Source organism: Lissotriton helveticus, chromosome 1_1 (assembly GCF_964261635.1).
Source record: "Lissotriton helveticus chromosome 1_1, aLisHel1.1, whole genome shotgun sequence".
In the NCBI taxonomy this organism is placed as follows: Eukaryota; Metazoa; Chordata; class Amphibia; order Caudata; family Salamandridae; genus Lissotriton; species Lissotriton helveticus.
In genome coordinates, this window is record NC_136057.1 from 1,966,520,779 (window position 1) to 1,966,539,459 (window position 18,681).

Consider the following 18,681-nt stretch of genomic DNA (forward strand, 5'->3'; position numbering starts at 1 on the left):
TTATTGTTTAAAAATTGATAACTCTGGTTCTACTAATTGGATTTTTGTCATTTTGGTCTTGTTGTATGTATTACATTTTGCTACATTTTTCTTACCCGGTGTGGGATATTTTTGTGTGGTGTTATCACTGATTTGCTGTTTGAAGTGTTGCACAAATCCTTTACTCATTGCCTCTAAGTTAATCCTGACTGCCCTGTGCCAAGCGACCTAAGGGTTGACCTCAAGTTGATTTGGGGTTTACTTGGGCCTTACCCTGGCTAGGAATGTGGTTCCTGCTTGACCAGGGCTCATACCCAGTCAACCAGAAACCCAATATCTGGTAATGTGTGATAAAATACATTTAAACTCTTTAACATGAATGCAAAAACCATATTTTTCAAAGCATACTTCTCAATCTTACCATACTGATCACTCTGCTCAGTATATTTATTAATGTGAGCTGAGACATAAAAAGCCAGTAATTGGGCAATGATTATTATTTTCTTCACATATAAATGTATGGAAAGTGAATATCTTTGACTGAAAGTCAGCACATCAGAGTTTTTCAGAGCAACACTAACTCATCACCTCCATCTATTATCAATGCTTATCAGAGCCATGAAAAGATTGTGCTAGCTTTGATTGTCCTTGTCCCCATAGGTACACCACACCATTTTAATTGGCTTATGAACCATGTATTCACTTTTTGCTGCCTTCCCCTTCCACGCAGCGCTTTGAAAGCCATTGCACATAGTGTATCTTTATTTATGATGCATTCATAAACAGGCCAATCCACAAAACGAATTACATTTGTGTTTGACTTATAGTTTCTTTAATGAGTGCAAAATTGCTTTTGTGATTCAGAAACAACTTTAGAGAAAATGGAGACTCAACAAAAACACCACCGCAAGGTCCAAATACAAAGCTGCTCTCAACCTCTACCACCAACATATGAGATGCAAAAAAAGGCCCTAACTTTCAAACTCGAAACCAACTCACACAACAGCAACTAACTCTTCACCATTGTCAAGGAGTTCACCAATCTTGCAGTTTCCAACAATGACATCATCCTATCCCAAGCACTCTGCAACAGCCTCTCAAAATTCTCAAACAGAAGATTGCCAAGGTCTACAGCACATTTGGCTCTCAGCATATTGATACGAACTCCCCTGACCAGCCAGACACCTCTTTCATTGCCAGGTTACAGCTGCGCAACTGAAATCCCTCTTGAACTAAGAAGCCACCACCCTGATGAATGCCGTCTACTCTGGAGCCCCCTCTGACCTATGTCCCTACTTCATATACAACCTTTGAAGAACCATTGTCTCCCAGCGTTCACCACTATCATCTACACCTCCATAACAACAGCTCCCTTCCCATCTTGCTGGAAAAATGCAGAAGTCAATGCCCTATTGAAGAAGCCAACTGCAGACCCCAACACCTTCAACAGCTAAAGCCATCAATACCAAAATCGCAGAACCAGAGTTGATAGAGACGACCAGAACTCCATCAACTTCTAGACTGCCCTCAATCAGGCTTTCGCAACAACCACAGCACAAAGACAACACTCATTGCTGCTACTGATAACATCAGAAGCATCCTCAACTGTGGAAAATCAGCCACACTTATCCTCCTCAATCTTTCCACAGCTTTCAATATGGTCTCTCACAAATCACTCATCAGAAAGCTTCAGCGCTTGGGTATCTGCGGGCTAGTCCTCAGACCAGTCCTCAAGTTATATTCTCCTTCTTCACAGAGAGAACTCAATGAGTTAGACCACCCACACCTCTGAACCCAATAATCTCATCTGCAAAGTCCCTCAAGGATCGTCACCCAGCACTCTTCAACATCTACATGGTGCTCATTGCAGATATATTATCCTATGCCAACAGCACACAGCTCATCCTCTCCCTTGCTGTCTCAACAAGCAATGCCACCAACTGCATGAGCAAAGTTGCAGCTTCAATGAAAAAACATCTGTCTCAAGCTCAACACAGACAAAAACACAGTCCTAATCATCAATAACAACCACTCCCTGGGATGCCTCTTGGTGGCCCTCCGAACTTGGCACCTCACCTACCTCTGAAGACCACTCCAAGAACCTCCGGATCATCCTGGACACCAACCTCTCCATGAGCAGACAGATCAACGCCGTCTCCTCATAATGCTCTCACATCTGGTGAATGCGCACAAAATGTTCAAGAGGGTCCCAATGAACACCTGACGAATGGTCACCCAGGATATTATCACAAATAGACTTGATTAACGAAACACCCTCTACATTGGAATCCCAGCCCATGTCCTATGCCGACTTCAAACCACCCACAATCATCCTGATTATCCTGCGAAATAACCACATCTCGTCACGCCTCAACAATCTCCACTGGCTCCATGTCCAGGAAAGTAAATTCAAACTACTCACCCATTCCTACAAAGCTCTCCACATTGCTGGTCCAGCTTACCTCAACTCCCTCCTCAACTTCTACCAAACCATCAGCGACCTCTGAGCTGCGTCCCAGGCAAGAGCACACCTCCCTCCCATCAAGAAGATCCGCCAAGACTTGGAACAACTTCCCGAAACACCTCAGAACATCCTCCTCCCTCAGCACATGTCTCTTCTAGATGAAACAGGCATAATCTCCTCCTCCCCGCTCAGGCCTGCCCTACTCAATGTCTGGATAGCCTCATGGGTGATTGGCAGCCACTATAAATTCACATAACATAAAAAGCACATACCAAATGTTGATTTTACATTTGCAAAAGAATTCACCTCACACATAAACATACATGTGAATATATCTCCTCCTATTGCAAGAAAGGGGGAATTCCAAGCGTTTCTTTTCCTGACCCTGGTAGTGCGACCCTTAGAATTAAACTGCAAGGGAAGGCTAAGGAGGAACCTATTCAAAAAACTAAATAGGGATCTCTTAGATCCATGATCGCACTCTAAAATTCACACCCATTTTTCTCCCCAGCACTTCAGTGGAACAAAGGAATTTAAATGTATATGAACTGGATAAGGGGTGGCAGTCCGGGATTTAAGACTGGCCTATGGACCCCCTTTCCTACCTCCTCATCCTCGGCTTGTGCATGAAGTGTCTTATTGCTACCGTCCCCTAGACTTGATAACAATGTGGCACCCAAAAGGCCCAGCTACTCCAAACGTCACTGTGTGCATGAAACTGCCTGTACAAGTTGGGTGGAATCAGCATGCATATCATTAACAGATGTCAGTCACATCAGGGAAAGCTGTACACACATTGTCTGCAGTTGATCCCCTAAATGCACCCACTTCTAGAAGAGTGGATTTTAGTTACGTACCATTGGTGCCATGAGCTCTAATGCAGGCAAAGAAAAGAAGCGACCCGGACCACCAGAAGAGGGGTAAAAGACAACAATAATTGACTGCAGTGAGCTTTGCTAATCCTTGGACCACTGTACCCTTGCTTCTTCTGCATTAAAGTAGCTACATCTCTGGTGACTGTCAGCTCTACACTCACCCCTTGGTTGTTTACGTTGCCTATTTTTGGCCTCTGAAATGTGTGAACCTCAGTGACATGAGACATGCGACGAGGCGCATTTATTTTCCCCTGTTTGAGCACCCACTTTGCTGCATTTAGTATAATTAGGATGTTAAAAATATCAACTGACCCCCCCAAATTTATTTATATTCATTTAGAAAACATTTCAATGAAAGACAAATGAAGAAACTTGAATGTTATTAGTTCTGAACAGAGGTGCCACGTCATTCTCAACACAGCTTGTAATTTGGGTGTTTCCACTCGCTAGGGGAGTTTTACTGTGATGGGAGCTTAGATGTGTTGGGCTTCAGGACTGAGGTGTGGCAAACGGTTTTATGCTTATTGTTCCAACAAGGCAATCTCTCCATAGCAAGCCAGAGTCTTTAATCCACAACTAAGCAATACCAGAGGAAAGGTGAACAGAGAAAGTTACCTCACAGTCAGCGGCTCCTAACTAGGAAATCTCCTTTGGCAGTGGAGGTTCAGTCCCTAGATATTCCTGCAATTAATGTAATAGCAAAGTTTGAACAGGAATTGAGTACTTTCGATTCCTTACAATCTATCTTACACTTCTAGTTCCAGATGTCACTCCCGAGTACCACCACAAGCAGCCTATATTGGCAGTTCTACTTTTGCCTACTCATCTTCCTAATATGAAATGAAAACATAATACTGATGGTGGTTCCATGCACCGTTGGGTTTCATCAGTGAGCAAGTGTTAATTTAGAAAGCCATTCCACTTTCTGCTCTCTCAATTGCTGCTTTTCCCTTCCTTCAATATTTCACTGAAAGCAATGTAAATGTGCACTGCAAGTACAGGAAATTGTCTATGGATGAGGCTGGATATGGTGGCTCCATGAATTAATGAACTCCTGGAATTTGTTTGACCCATGGTTACAGGTTACAGTCCTGGCCGGTCTACTCAGCTGTTATCCTTCTGGAGTTAATAGAATGGGTCCCATTGAGTTAGGGAACAAAACTATATGTTCTTGATCAATATCCTCTTGAGGGGATTAAGTACTTTACAACTATCTGTTTTGCTGCAACTGCCCACCAAGGAGTATCTGCATGCCTGTTGAGGATCAGTATTACTAAGTATATTCAGATTGTAATTATCTAGTAATTGCGAGGAACCAGCACAGGAAAGCTGGAATTGTGTCAGCTTCTCTGTGACTGAAAGAGCCCTGTTTGTCTCCTTGTGAATCTTGGGATGTGTACATAATTTAATGTGCCTTGCAACTCTGATCCTGGTACTACCTAAACAATCTGAGTAAGATTTGCAGTACAGTAGGTCCAAACCTCAATAGTGGTTTACCCCCCAACATTTGGGTACTTTTCAACAGGATAGGAGTATTGGACTTTGATGCAATTTCTGATATTCAATCAATCATTTGTAAAGCGCACTACATACCTGCGAGGGTCTCAAGACGCTGGGAGGGGGGCGCTACTGATCGAACAGCCAGGTCTTGAGTATCGTCCTGAAGGTCAGCAGGTCTTGGGTCTGTCGTAGGCTCAGTGGGAGGGTGTTCAATGTCTTTGGCGGTGAGGTGGGAGAAGGATATCCCACCGGAGGTTGTTCTTCGGATGCGCGGGACGGTGGCGAGTGAGAGGTCGGCGGAGCGTAGCTGGCGGTTGGGGATGTCGAAGGAGAGCCGTCTGTTGAGGTAGGCTTGGCCGGTCTTGTGGAGTGCCTCGTGTGCGTGGGTGAGGAGCTTGAAGGATATCCTCTTGTTGACGGGGAGCCAGTGCAGGTTTCTCAGGTGGGGGGTGATGTGGCCGCGGCATGGTACGTCAAGAATCAGTCATGCCGATGCATTTTGGATGCGTTGTAGTCGTTTAATGAGCTTGGTCGGGGCTCCCGCGTAGAGGGCATTTCCGTAGTCGAGTCTGCTGCGGACGAGGGCCTGGGTGACTGTCTTTCTTGTATCTGTCGGGTTTCATCTATAGATCTTGCGGAACACGCGGAGGGTGTTGAAGCAGGAGGAGGAGACGGCGTTGACTTGCTTGGTCATTGAGAGCATTGAGTCGAGGATAATTCCCAGGTTGGGTGCGTGGTCGGTGGGTGTCGGGCTGCCCCCAGTGCCGTCGACCACCAGGAGTTGTCCCAGGCTGAAGGGTTGGAGCCGAGGATGAGGACCTCCATCTTGTCCGAGTTCAGCTTCAGACGGCTGGTCTTCATCCAGACGGCAACAGCCTTCATTCCTTCGTGGCTGTCCGGAGTTTGTTCACTGTGCCATTTCTTCTCTAGTTTCCGGCAGGCTTGCTTGGAGGCTAGGTGTTCTGGTGTGAACTAGTTGGCCCTCTTGCTGGTGTCTTGTGGGGGTTTCTGCAGCGGGCGAGGGTGTTGGCGCAGTCCTCGATCCAGCGTCTGAGACTGTGGGCAGCGTCTTCGGTGTTGGAGGGTTCAGTGGGTGGGTATATTAGTTATAGACTCCCCTTACCTATGACACCCGTTATTACAAAACAAAAGAAAGGAATTCAAGAAACTGTATATAATGACAGACTTAAGAAATCGCAGAGAACAGAGAAAATGTAGACCTAATGAAGTCTTTGCTACTTCAGGTACTGGCACAATCAGACAGGACCAATCAAATGCACTGTCAGCAAAAAACACATTTCAAACTCTGGAGAGAGCTTTGAAAAACGAAACCTCTAACTGGTGGGAGGAGCATAATTAAAGAAGTATGTAGAACATGACCAGATCCTAAAAGGCCTTAGAATCTTAAAGTTTCCACTCATTGAAACAACATCACCAGAAAAATTGGAGAAATGGGACACCAACCTTGAAAAAAATGATCAAACAACTAATTGACATAGCGCAGGAAGAATTTGAGGAAGTGGATGCTATAAACTAAACAGGAAGAGGATGCAAAGTGGGGAGACATTACCAAGAAAAATTATGAGATTGCAAATAAAATAATTGATGAATACGGAGAGGGCATCATAAAAAGGAGAAACAGAAAAATCAGACTTGATTAAACAGATTATCATCTGGGGAGGGTATATATCTTTGTGAAAGAATATGATAACATCAAACCAGCAAATTTCCCAACGGATTCAGGAAACACCTCTGAAATTACGCCATCCTCACATACTGAATCACCGGGCGACGAGGATAGCTACTACTTTAGACAACTAATTGCACAGGAGTAAATATTTATGAGGAAGTACGCAGACACCATTTAGGGAACACACAGACAGCAGAACACGACCGCCAATACAAGGACCAACTATGCCAGGGGTACAGACAAGAGCAAGAAAGAAGGAAAAATCCACAGACAAAACACCAACAGCCAACTAGTAGTACATCTCTCAACCAAGACCTCAATATGACACATCTGCAGAATTAAACAAAGGATTATCTTTCTGCCCCACAACTAAGTGGGATTTAGTCCAAACCAAAATCAATGTGTACAAGTTCATTAAAAGACGGAAACTATAATCCTATTTCACAGGCAGAGTTCACTAGACACCGCAGTGTGGTACAGCACAACAACTGATCTGACTGCTCAAGAACTTGAAACTATACATTTACTCACCAACGTTACAGAAGATGACATTAAAAATCAAAGCAGTTTAATAACAGACACAGCACTTGAATTGGGAATTGATATAACGCATAGTAAAAACAGCAAACTCTCTGAAATCCACCTTTACATCAAAACTACCCCCGGGTAATTCAATTGATCTTTTTTATATCGCAGTATTACATGATCGAAACAAAGAACACAAAAAGTACTGTCCAAATGCAAGCAACTTCTGTGGAATATAAGCTGCAAACATAAACAGGCATTGGAGTAGTTTTGTAAGGATCAAAACATAGTAAAAAGGAAGCGGATAAAGGCAGCACCATAGTCATCCTTAACAAAGTTGATTACCTAAAACAAATTAATCGCCAACTCAAAGATACCAACTGCTACACCAGAGTGAAAAACAACCCAAAAGGGTGACACAAAAGAAACTGGGGAACATCTCAACAGATGTTACAACAAATATCTTCTTACCATGGAAGAAAAACTATTTCTATATGTCAACCATCCTGTAATGCCCACACCGTACGTACTCTAAAAAATACATAAACCCCACCAAAAGACAGACCAATCGTTGCCAGGACAGACTCAGTTTGTTCCAATTTGGGAGAATTGATAGATGCCGAACTACAACGCTTCAAGATGGACTTACCCACTTACATTAGAGACACTAAAAAGTTGGTAAACATTGACTGTAAACCTGACTATGTACTTGCCATCATAGAGGTAGTCAGTTTATACACACCACTAAATCCTCATGATGGTCTGGAGGCTGTAAGAAAGTCCTTAGCAACGAGATCAGTCCACTACCCGGAAAGGACTATGATGATTATGGAAATGCTCAAATTATATTTGAAAAACAACTTTCTTATTTTCGACTGTGACATCTATTTGCAGAAACAGGGGACCATGATGGGGGCTCCATTTGCCCCACCACCTGCCTGCCTCCTCATGGGACATGTTGAAAAACATTGGCTATAAAATGAAAAATACGAGGATCTCAGTAACAACATTGTTTTCTGGGGTTAATACATAGAAAATATCTTACCAATTTAGCAAGATTCATTGACTATGTTGGAACATTTCATTAACAGCCTTTCTCCAAACAAATGGGGAATTACAGTGACCTACACAAACTTGAAGAAAAAAATAGACTTTTTGGACCTGACACTATACATTGTAAATAACAGACTACAAATAAAAATCCATAGAAAATCAACTACAACAAATTGATTTCCATACCACAATCTGCTACCCCCATAATACCATTGCCAATATTCCAAAAGGCAAATACACACACGTCTGAAGAAACTGCAGTAAACAACATGAATACCAAGTCAAATCAATGGAAATTACACAAAGACTCACTCAAAGAGGATACAAGCTCACAACCCTAAAAAAAATACAGAAAGATATAACAACAGCAAGTCCCAAACAACTCCTCCAAAATACAAGACATACCAAAAGTAAACCCGTAATACATCTTATCACACAATACAGTAATGGTCACTAGCATATCTGCAAAATTATAAATGAACACTGCACACTACTTACCAGCAATGCGACCATACAGAAGGACATTTAATCCTTTTAACAACTCAGCTCTAAAAGAGCTCCCAAACTGATGGAAAAATTATGACCATCCTTCTTCCAAAAGACAAGACATAGGAAGTTTCTTGGGCAAATAAAAAGGTATTCTACACATGTAAAAATGGCTCCAGATGCAATCTAGGAATAACCTAAACCCAGGAACTCACAATAAATGGTTTCTGACAAAGAAACAATGATTTCAATAACTATGAGACTAACTATGTAATCTACACTATAACCTGCTCATGCAATTAAAAACTACATCAGTAGTACTATAAGACTGCTAAAGAAGAGAAATCAAAAACAATATTGTATATGCACAAGACACACCAGAAACCACCTTTAGAGCAAAATGAGTGATCGTGTGACTGAAGCGGAAGTGGTGACTCAGAGCCTGACTACAACCTCCAAGAGCTTAGAGAAGCAGGTCCAGGAATTGCAGAATACCACCAGGGCACTTGCGGACCAACTCGATGACTACGAAGGAAGGGCCGGGAGGAATAACTTGCAAATTATTGGTGTTCCCGAGAAGGCGGAGGGCCAGGCAGTAGACTTTTTCGTGGAGGAACTAATCACACTGCGGCTCCAGCCTAAGACTTTCTCCAAATACTTTTCAATTGAACGCGCACATCGTGTGCCTGGAGGCAAACCTAAGCCTGGACAACTCCCCAGGCCCATTTTGGCCAGAGTGTTCCGTGATAGGGACCTAATCCAGCAAACTGCGAGATGTGCCCCTTCTGATCAAGATTGACAATAGCACCATCATGTTTTTCCTGAATATCACCCTGAAGGTCCAACAACAGCGCAGAAGTTTCCTGGAAGTCCAAAAGGCCCTAAGGGGGCTGAAATATGCAATGTTGTTCCCTGCGAGACTCAGGGTGGAAGCTGAGGGCAAGGCATGGTTCTTCATGGAGCCTGAGGCGGTTTGATAGTGGCTGGATGGCTGGAGACAGGTTGGAGGCGCGCATAACTCGGACAGACGCCGACGGAGAATAGAAAAGGACTGCAAAGGAAACTTGTCGAAAGGAGAAGGATGCGCTACCACAGATACAGAGTGAACAGAGACTGGCCAAACTGGTCCTGCCTAATGTAGCGAGAACAGGGACATACCTAAAGCAGGCAAAGGGACATACGTTGCCAGCCCTGCGTCATTTGCGACTCATCTCCGGTCTGTCTGGTATTCAATCCAGCCAGGAGCTGTCTAACTGCCGCTGCTGAGGATGCACACCAATAAATTTACCATTAACCCACAAACTTCTACTTTGCCGAAAATGTGGGGATGGTTCAGTCGGCGCAGATTCTGTGGGAGACCTATAAGGCAGTAATTAAGGGTCGAGCACAGTCACTCACAGTAGGACACAGGACAGGGAGGGACCGCCAACTTATCGAATTGGAGCAGGACATCCCAGCAATGGAACACATGTTAGGGGAAGGCAAGATGAGGCTGAGAATCAAATTCTGGAACTTAAACGTAAAGAGTACAGAGACCTAGCCAATGAAACTGCCAAGATCAAACACATGCCACACTGTTCAACATATACAAGCAGGGAGACAGAGCCAGTAAACTCCTAGCATGGCTGGAAAGGAAGGAAAGGGCGGAACGGTGGATCAGATTAATCCACTATCAGAATGGGACCTGTCTGCGTGACTCACAACATATAGCAGACAGGTTTGCAGAATATTATACGCAACTTTTCTCACCGGTTGCAGCAGTTACTATAGAAGAAGTACGGGAGGAAATAACCAATATACAACTCCCTATTATAACCCCGGACGACCAGCAACTGCTGGAAGGCGATATCACTGTTGGGAGGTATACATTCAGGGATAGCGGGGGGTCCCAATGTCCTCCCAATAGAACTCCTCAAAGTAACAGCGTCCAAGGTGGCACCACACCTCCTTGGAATGTACCTTGAGAGTAAATCGATCAGCATGCTCCCCAGAGACCAGAGGCTGGCATCCATAGTTGTAATACACAAGGCAGGGATACCGGCTGAAGATTTGGCCTCATACGGACCGATATCTTTATTGAATGTTGAAGCTAAAATTCTCGCAAAAATATTAGGCAATAGATTGCTTCCGGTAATCACAAAGTTGGTTCACCTGGACAAATCTGGATTCATGCCTGGTTGTAACACCACTATGAATCTACATCGCCTCATGGTATGCTAGCTAGGAAAAACACTGTTGGAGAGGTTGCGGTCATACTTTCGTTGGACGCACATATGGCCTTAGACATGGTAGAGTGGCCGTATATTCGCCGTCCTTGAACGTATGGGCCTGGGTAAGGAATATCTCGAGTGGGTCAAACTCCTATGTGCTGAACCGCTGGCTCAGGTGGTGGTGAATGGCCATGTGTCCACTACATTCACCTTGCGCTGTGGAATGAGACAGGGCTTCCCCTTATCTCCTCTTATATTTGCTCTCATCCTGGAACCCCTTGCATTTTGGAAATGCCGGGACTCATTGATACGGGGTCTGAAGTGGGCAAACGAGTGGGAGGACAGAATATTGTTTTATACAGATGATAACCTGCTCTACGTCACCTCCCCAGGTGCCTCAATCAGCAGAGTCCTCCAAATCTGCACTAACCACGGCAAATACTCTGGATACACCATAAACTGGTCTAAGTCGGTGATATATTTACTACATGGGCCTGCTCGAACCCTCCCAGCCACCTGTGAAGCCATGGTGGTAGAGGATGGGTTTAAATACCTAGTTGTGTTCATGACAGTGGATCCCTCGCTTTTCTACGAGTGGAACCTTCTAGGCCCATTGACTCGACTACAAAGTGATGTGCGCCACTGGCGTACTCTGCTGGTGTTGGTACTGGGATGCACTGCTCTTTACACAATCATGGCTATCCCTCTGCTCCTACATGCATTGCAAAATACACCATATTGCATTCCTGATACGTACTTTACATTGATTGAAGAGGAAATCAGGAATTTGCTATGGGACGGGAAGCCTCCACGTATCTCCGGTTCAAAACTGGTTCGTGGGTGGTATGATGGGGTGTTGTATCCTAGCTATATTGTAGTTTGTCACCCATCGCTCCACCAGTGGAACTCTGTAAGAATGATGTAATATAGAATGTTGGTGTCTGGAAACCACAGTTGGAAGGGGCTGAGCAGCATGCTGGCTGCTCCTGGTCGGTCTAGTCTTGAGCTTCACACAAGGTCATTGTTTCTCGTTCAGTTACCCTACACAGGGTGTGTCTCATGGGCTTTACACCCATTGTTACAATGCACAATCTTTTACCTCAAGGTACACTCCCCGTCACTACAGTGCACAACAACAGATCTTCACACAAGGTCGTTGTTTCTCGTTCTGTTACCCTACACAGGGTGTGCCTTATGGGCTTTATGCCCATTGTTACAGTGCACAATGTTTACCTCAAATACACGAGGTGTGTTGCATGGACTGTAGTCCCGCTGCTACAATGCACAACTCTTGACCTCTCTATGAGGTGTGTCTTTTGGGTCTTCTCCCATCGTTAGGTGCATAACACATGACCTCCATCCGAGGTGCGTCCTCTCATGGACTTTTATACACTTACCTTTACCGTCACTATTTAGTGCACGTTTTACCTTATGTAAGGTGTCTAGCATGGGTTATTTTTATTTTAAAGTAACAGCGCACAAATTTTGGATCTCCACCAGAGATCGTCCCTGCACATTCTAAGTCTTACCCACACTGGGTGCATAGTTTAGGTTTCAGTCCTAGTACTATGGTGCAGGGTTACATTTTATTGGGTTTTTAGATTCTTTTCAACACTATGTTTTTTTCCCCTGTCAACATTTAATCCTAGTGCTGTTTACAGTTGTTACAGTCTTCTTTCTCAATAGTTTATTATATCACAAGAATGCATTATTAATCGCATTGCATTTCTCTTCTCTGTTATCCTGTTTTTCCTGTTGTGGCTTACCTTCTCGCATACCTACCTGGCCAGTGGGTGTGCAGGGGTAGTCTTTGGCGGCTTCCATTCCTCATCTTTATCTTTTTCTCTTCTGTTGGTAATATTGGAAGGGAGGATGGGTCGTCGATTATATTTATCTCTCCCCTTTTGCTGTTGTCTTCTTTGTGGTCTCTTCCATCCATTCCATATCTAGATGTTCCCTTTCTCTTGTTTTTCTCTTCTCCTTCAACTTTTGTGGATATTCTTTCTGTTTTCCAAAAGGAAGAAAAGAGGATATGTGTATCCTAGCTATATTATAGTTTATGTCACCCATCGTTCCACCAGTGGAACTCTGTAAGAATGATGTAATATATCTCCCTTGACACCCTGTAGCCCTGCACTTCGGAGTTCCAAGCCATAATCTCCGTTTACTGTTATTTATCTCATATCCCAACAACTTGCGGAAAATCTGAACTTCCCTTAGTAGGTTTGGTATAGCTTGGTTAGCGTTGGATGTAAAAAGAATTAAATCATCCGCATATAGGTCAAGTTTCCTTAAAAAAACATTCATTACGAAAGGCTGTATTTCATTGTTTAGTCTTAGACTTTGTGCGAATGGTTCGATGTATAGGTCGAATAGTGTAGGAGACAACGGACAGCCCTGTCTAGTGCCCCGCCCTATTGATATTGGTAAAGAAATGCTCCTGTTTACTAATATTTGAGCATGTGATTCGCTATATATTTTCCCTACCAGATCTCTAAAAGTAGAATTAAACCCAAAAGCCTCTAACACACTTAGCAAATAACACCAATTAACATAATCAAAGGCTTTTGCAGCGTCCAAGGTTATTATAGTTAACGGGGCTTTAGCAGCTGTTGCCAGATCTATTGTACTAATCAGAGAAATAACACGATTCTTCATCTGCCGCCTGGGAAGAAAACCCTTCTAATCTTCATGTATTAAAGCACCAGCTATCTTACTCAGACGTGCATTAATAATACCGGTGTAGGAAGGTGGAAACTGACTATATGGTTACCCCCATTTTTTTTCCTGGTGTTTTGCTGGTTTTCGACTTAGTTGGCCTGGGACCCTGCTATTCAGGGACACAGTCTATCTGCTTACTCTATAAAATGGACTCCATGTACATTAGGTACATACCAGATTGGTTACTGGGTCACCCTTGTGAGACCATGTATAGTGTACCATAGGTACCCAGGGCAAAGGTGCATCCCAGGCCTACCAGGGGCTGCAGCATGTATTGTGCCACCCCTGGTTTGCCTTCCAAACTGACCCCACAGGTCTGTTCACACAGCCTGGGTAAGGCGGTGTAATCACCCTTTACTTAAATATAGTATACCTGTATCTACCTTTATATATAGACACATATACACCTATAAGCCACTCCTATGGTAGGCCTCGACAATCCTGGAGAGAGAGTGATTGGTTTTATGTGAGAGGGTGCCCTAGCATGAGCTGAGCCCCTCTGCAGCTTTCGGAACCATCTCCTTATAGCTGTTCTATGATATAGCCATACAATATATTCTTAACGCTAACTTTGGTTTGGCTTTATCAAAACATGTCATGTAAGGTGTCAAACACTTTGGAATACTACCCCACCCCCCGCCAATTCTGGTGGCCGGGGTAACATCCTACCCTTCTAGAGGAAGAAGACATGTAGTTACTGCTTTACCCAGTTAAAGTTAAACAGAGCCTCAGCATCACAAAATGGATGCTGCTGCCACAGACACGAGTCTGACCTCCTGCTGCTGGACGAAACTCCGGCAAGGGAAGCCTGGACAATAGGTTTCCTGTCCAGGGAGGTGCCAGCTCCTCCCCAGACAGGGTTTTGTGTAGTGGGGCAGGGAGGGCTGCATCATCAGATGCTTTTTCAGACACTGCCTGGGGCACACAAGGTTCTCCATGCATAGCCCGGTTCAAACCAGTTGCTGGGGCACTCCAGCCCTGCTCTGGCGTGAAACTGGACAAAGGGAAAGGGGTGTAACCACAGCCTTCTCAGGTCCACCCATAGGAGGGACCTAGTCAGGTAATCCAGCCCCCATCCTTAGTATAAGTATAGGAGCTGTGTCCCTGGGATTTTACATTATCCTGGATGAATCTTTGAAAGACATATCTTGAACCTTCAACATTCCGATTTGACTGAAAGATGGAAGAAATCTCCCTTGTGGTCAAGGAGTGACCACCCTGTGCATACAGGCTCCAACAGCAACTTCGCCGGGCTGCAGTTTCAAGGCTCCCTTCGGAAGCCGAAGAGTCCCCGACTCAAGAACTGGACTTCAAGACTTTTCTGACCCGACCCACATCCATAGCAAAGCTGAAACCCGTGGCGGACACGAGAGACGTGGGACCGAACATCGTGGCCATCCTGCATTGTGCTACCTGCACTCCTTTTTGAAGCCTCAGTAAGTTGTGTATTGGGGTACAAGAAGCCCCAGCCCCGAGCACCATTTGCACCAAAGCCCTGGCCCCCACACTCCGCTAGTGTCCCATGGGCCCCACCTTTTCATTTGAGCTTGATGCATCTTCCCGGTTCCTTGCCTGTTGGCTAGTGAGCCCCCTGAAGACACCATCTTGAATCTAGCTTGCTTTCCTGGTTCTCCAGGGTTGCTCCAGCTTCTCTGAAAAGGAGAAGCACCACAGACCTTGCTGATCTGCAACAGAGCCAATCTCGACATCCTGCGTGGATTGCAGTTGCCAAGGCTTGTTGGGTCCAATCCGGATACCGACACCGTAGTCATCTAGATCCATTGTGGAGCAGCTCAAATCCAGCGCCTGCTCATCGTCGATGCCTCCTGGACCTTGTGGCTGAAGAGACAAACTCACCTTCTGCACCTTCAAGCACCCGACATCGCCTGGTTCCTTCCCGGTACCTTCCTGGTCACTGGCTAGTGACCCAGACTATGTCCCCTCTGCTTTCAGGTTCTTCACATCACCGAGCCACCCTTGGATCCACCCGGACACTGTTCCTCTGGTCGCCTGCAGTACTTCTTTGCAGCTCTCCATAGAAAATGACAACGAAACCCGACACGAAAAGACACCTATGCACCCGGCTTCTCTGGGTGAGGTAACACTTGTACTCCGGTGCTCCCGTGGGTATTGACTCTCGAAGTGTCCTAGTTTAAAAGGGTTCCATCCTAGTCCATCCGGAAGTGTCCTTAAATTGTGTATTTGTAACTTCTTCATTTCCTATAGAAAGTCAATGGTAACCCACGTCTGTGTTTAGACACTGCACGCGTCTCCCGTGGGCCTCCTACTTCCTAACCTTTGGTTGTGTAGTGTAGCCCCAGCGATTCCACAGGCCCCAGGCCTGCTTTCTAACTCTCATGTGGTACTTATACCACTTTCTTAGTATATGGTTTGTCAGGCCCCTAGGACATAACGTATACTGTGCAACTTAACGTATATTAACTGTGTGACTTGTATTGTATTTTGACCTTTGACTTCATAAAGAGTGCAGAGTGGTTGTGTTTAAATATATATATTTGATATATACCTTGTGTGGTGTCCTTTCATTTGGTATTCAAGGGATTATATATGGTATAACAACTTGCTTAACTCGCCTACTGAAGTTTTAGCCTGAAGACTGCTGGTTCATGCTATCACTAGGATAGCTTTCTATAAGGTTGACTTTACAACCACCATCAATAAGGGTCGATTAGATTGGTGCAAGGTGCCCACTAGAACGGTATACAGCCTTTACAACGAAACTTTTACAACGAACTACCATTACAACGCAACTTTTACAACGCAAATCATTACAAAGCATAGCGCTGGGGGGCGCTCTAGGATAGGGATTAGGTTTAATGTACTATCCAACACCTTCCCTACTATCCATGGGGACTGGAGTTGGAATAGTAAATTAAACTATTCACTATCCAGCGCCCAAAAGCATTATGCGTTGTAATGGTATGCATTGTAAAACTTGCGATGTAAAGGTAGGCGTTGTAAAAGTATGCGTTGTAACGTCATACATCCCACTAGAACTAGTGGACATCATATGCCAGGCTAACTTCTGACATTGGTGTGCAGCGGGTGGGATAAGATCTTGCAATTTGTTTTACCAAATAATCTTGAGATATCATCTGAAAGATCATATCAAGGTACCTGTAGGTACATATACATCAAGTCTTATATACATACGTTCTACTGAACTTAGTAGTTGTAGGTGGTAAGGGCTTAGCACACCCTGACTACAACTCCTAGAGAGGTTCTAGTAGGAAACCAAATAGTGTAGGTAGGTGCACACACCACACCTCACTAGAAATGTCCTTGGAAGCAGGGCCTAGTGGGCCTCTGCCAGAAGACAACCCAAGGTTGCCTTCTAAATATGACACATTCACTTTTCAAGGACTTAGAAGTTTGTGTTTAGTCAGAAGACTGAGACAAGGACAGAGTCCAACCTTTAACCACCTGGTAGATATTTTAGTGGCTCATGATGTAGAGAATGCATCAGACCCAGGTAACCAAGGTAGTAGTTAGGGGGGCCATCCATCAACAGAAGAGAATACTGGGGAAGATCCAGTCGTCTCCGATGATGAAGTGGATGCTGACCAGGATGAGGTTGATGAACCTGACCTGGGCAACACAGGACTATCTGGAGGTGGAGGGGGCCATGGTAGCCCCCCTCTAACCTTCCAAATAGGCCTAACAGTGGAAACAGAAGGTGCAGATCACTGCCCAGTGGTTCTGATCATTCTGATTCCTCAGTAGGGTCAAATGCCTCTGCTCTGAGGAGGATGTCTTCCCCTCAAAGAAGAGAGCATACAGCTAGGATGAGAGAGACCAAGCTTAGGATCAAGAGGCAATAAGTTGCCCTGGCAAAAGAGACCCTAGCTCTTGAGAGAGAGAAGGAATTGTGTGGGCTAGAGCCCACTGGTGGCAGCATAATTCCCAGAAATAGGGAAAGGTCTCATGACCATAGACACCTGAACAAGATTGCCCCTCCCTATCAGGTTGGGGGTGACATACACAAATGGATAACTGCTTTGGAAAGGACCTGCAAAGTACAGAAGGTCCACAAGGAGCAGTGGGCAGCAATATTGTGGCTCTCCTTTGCAGACAAAGGTAAAGATAAGCTCCTCACTGTTAGAGAAGAGGATGCTAACAACTACACAGTTCTGAAGAGTGCTCTGATAGATGGGCTTGTCTTAACCACTGAGCAGTATAGGTTGCTGTTCAGAGACACCCAGAAGAGACAGACTCAGGACTGGACTGATTTTGTGGATTGTGCTACTAAGGCTCTGGAGGGCTGGTTATTGGGCAGCAAAGTACAAGTCTTTACAGGATTGTATAATTTGATTATGAGGGAGCAGATCCTTAATAATTGTCAAAACCAGCTTCTACATCAGCACCTGGTGGACTCTGATCGGACCTCTCCCCAAGAATTGGGAAAGAAGGCAAACAAATGGGTCAGAACCAGGGTGAGGCCAAAAAATCAGGGTGGTGACCAGAAGAAATAGTGTACCAAACCTCAAGAGAAAGGTGGAGATAAATCGAAGGACAAATCCACTACATGGCCCTAAAAATCCTCTGAGGGGGTGGGTCCCAAACTCCTACCTCTAATGTTAAGAAACCGTATTGCCATATATGTCAGCAACCTGGCCACTGGAAAACTGACAGCAGTTGCCAAAAGCCAACAATAAGGATAATATTCCTCCAAGTAATACTCCAACACCTGTTACTATTACTTTACTTTACTTTAGCAATCTTTATTTCGGCCATATGGCCATCAAAGATATACAATAAAACATATACAACCATTATAAAATCATCCACAATCGATACAAATTTATACATTGTAAAATTGTTCATTTCTGTAATTTAAAACTACTAAGTCACATTTAAATTTGTAAACTTAAAATTAAATTTGAATGGGAACCTGCGACTTCAGGATACGGGTGCGGGCGTGCCAGACATTGGTGAGAAATTTTGCTAGTGCAAAGACTATTGGACTTGATACATCAGTTTTTAAAATTCTGTACATCGGGAGATACTCCCTACAACCAAGGTTTCTAATAAGTGGAAGGAGCCAATATTTCCTAGCTGCCTTGTAAGTTGTGCAAAACAGGACCACATGTAGATCACTTTCCTCGGCACAGAGGCATGCCGGGCACTGCTTGGAAGAGGGCGGGGATGACCAGGAGC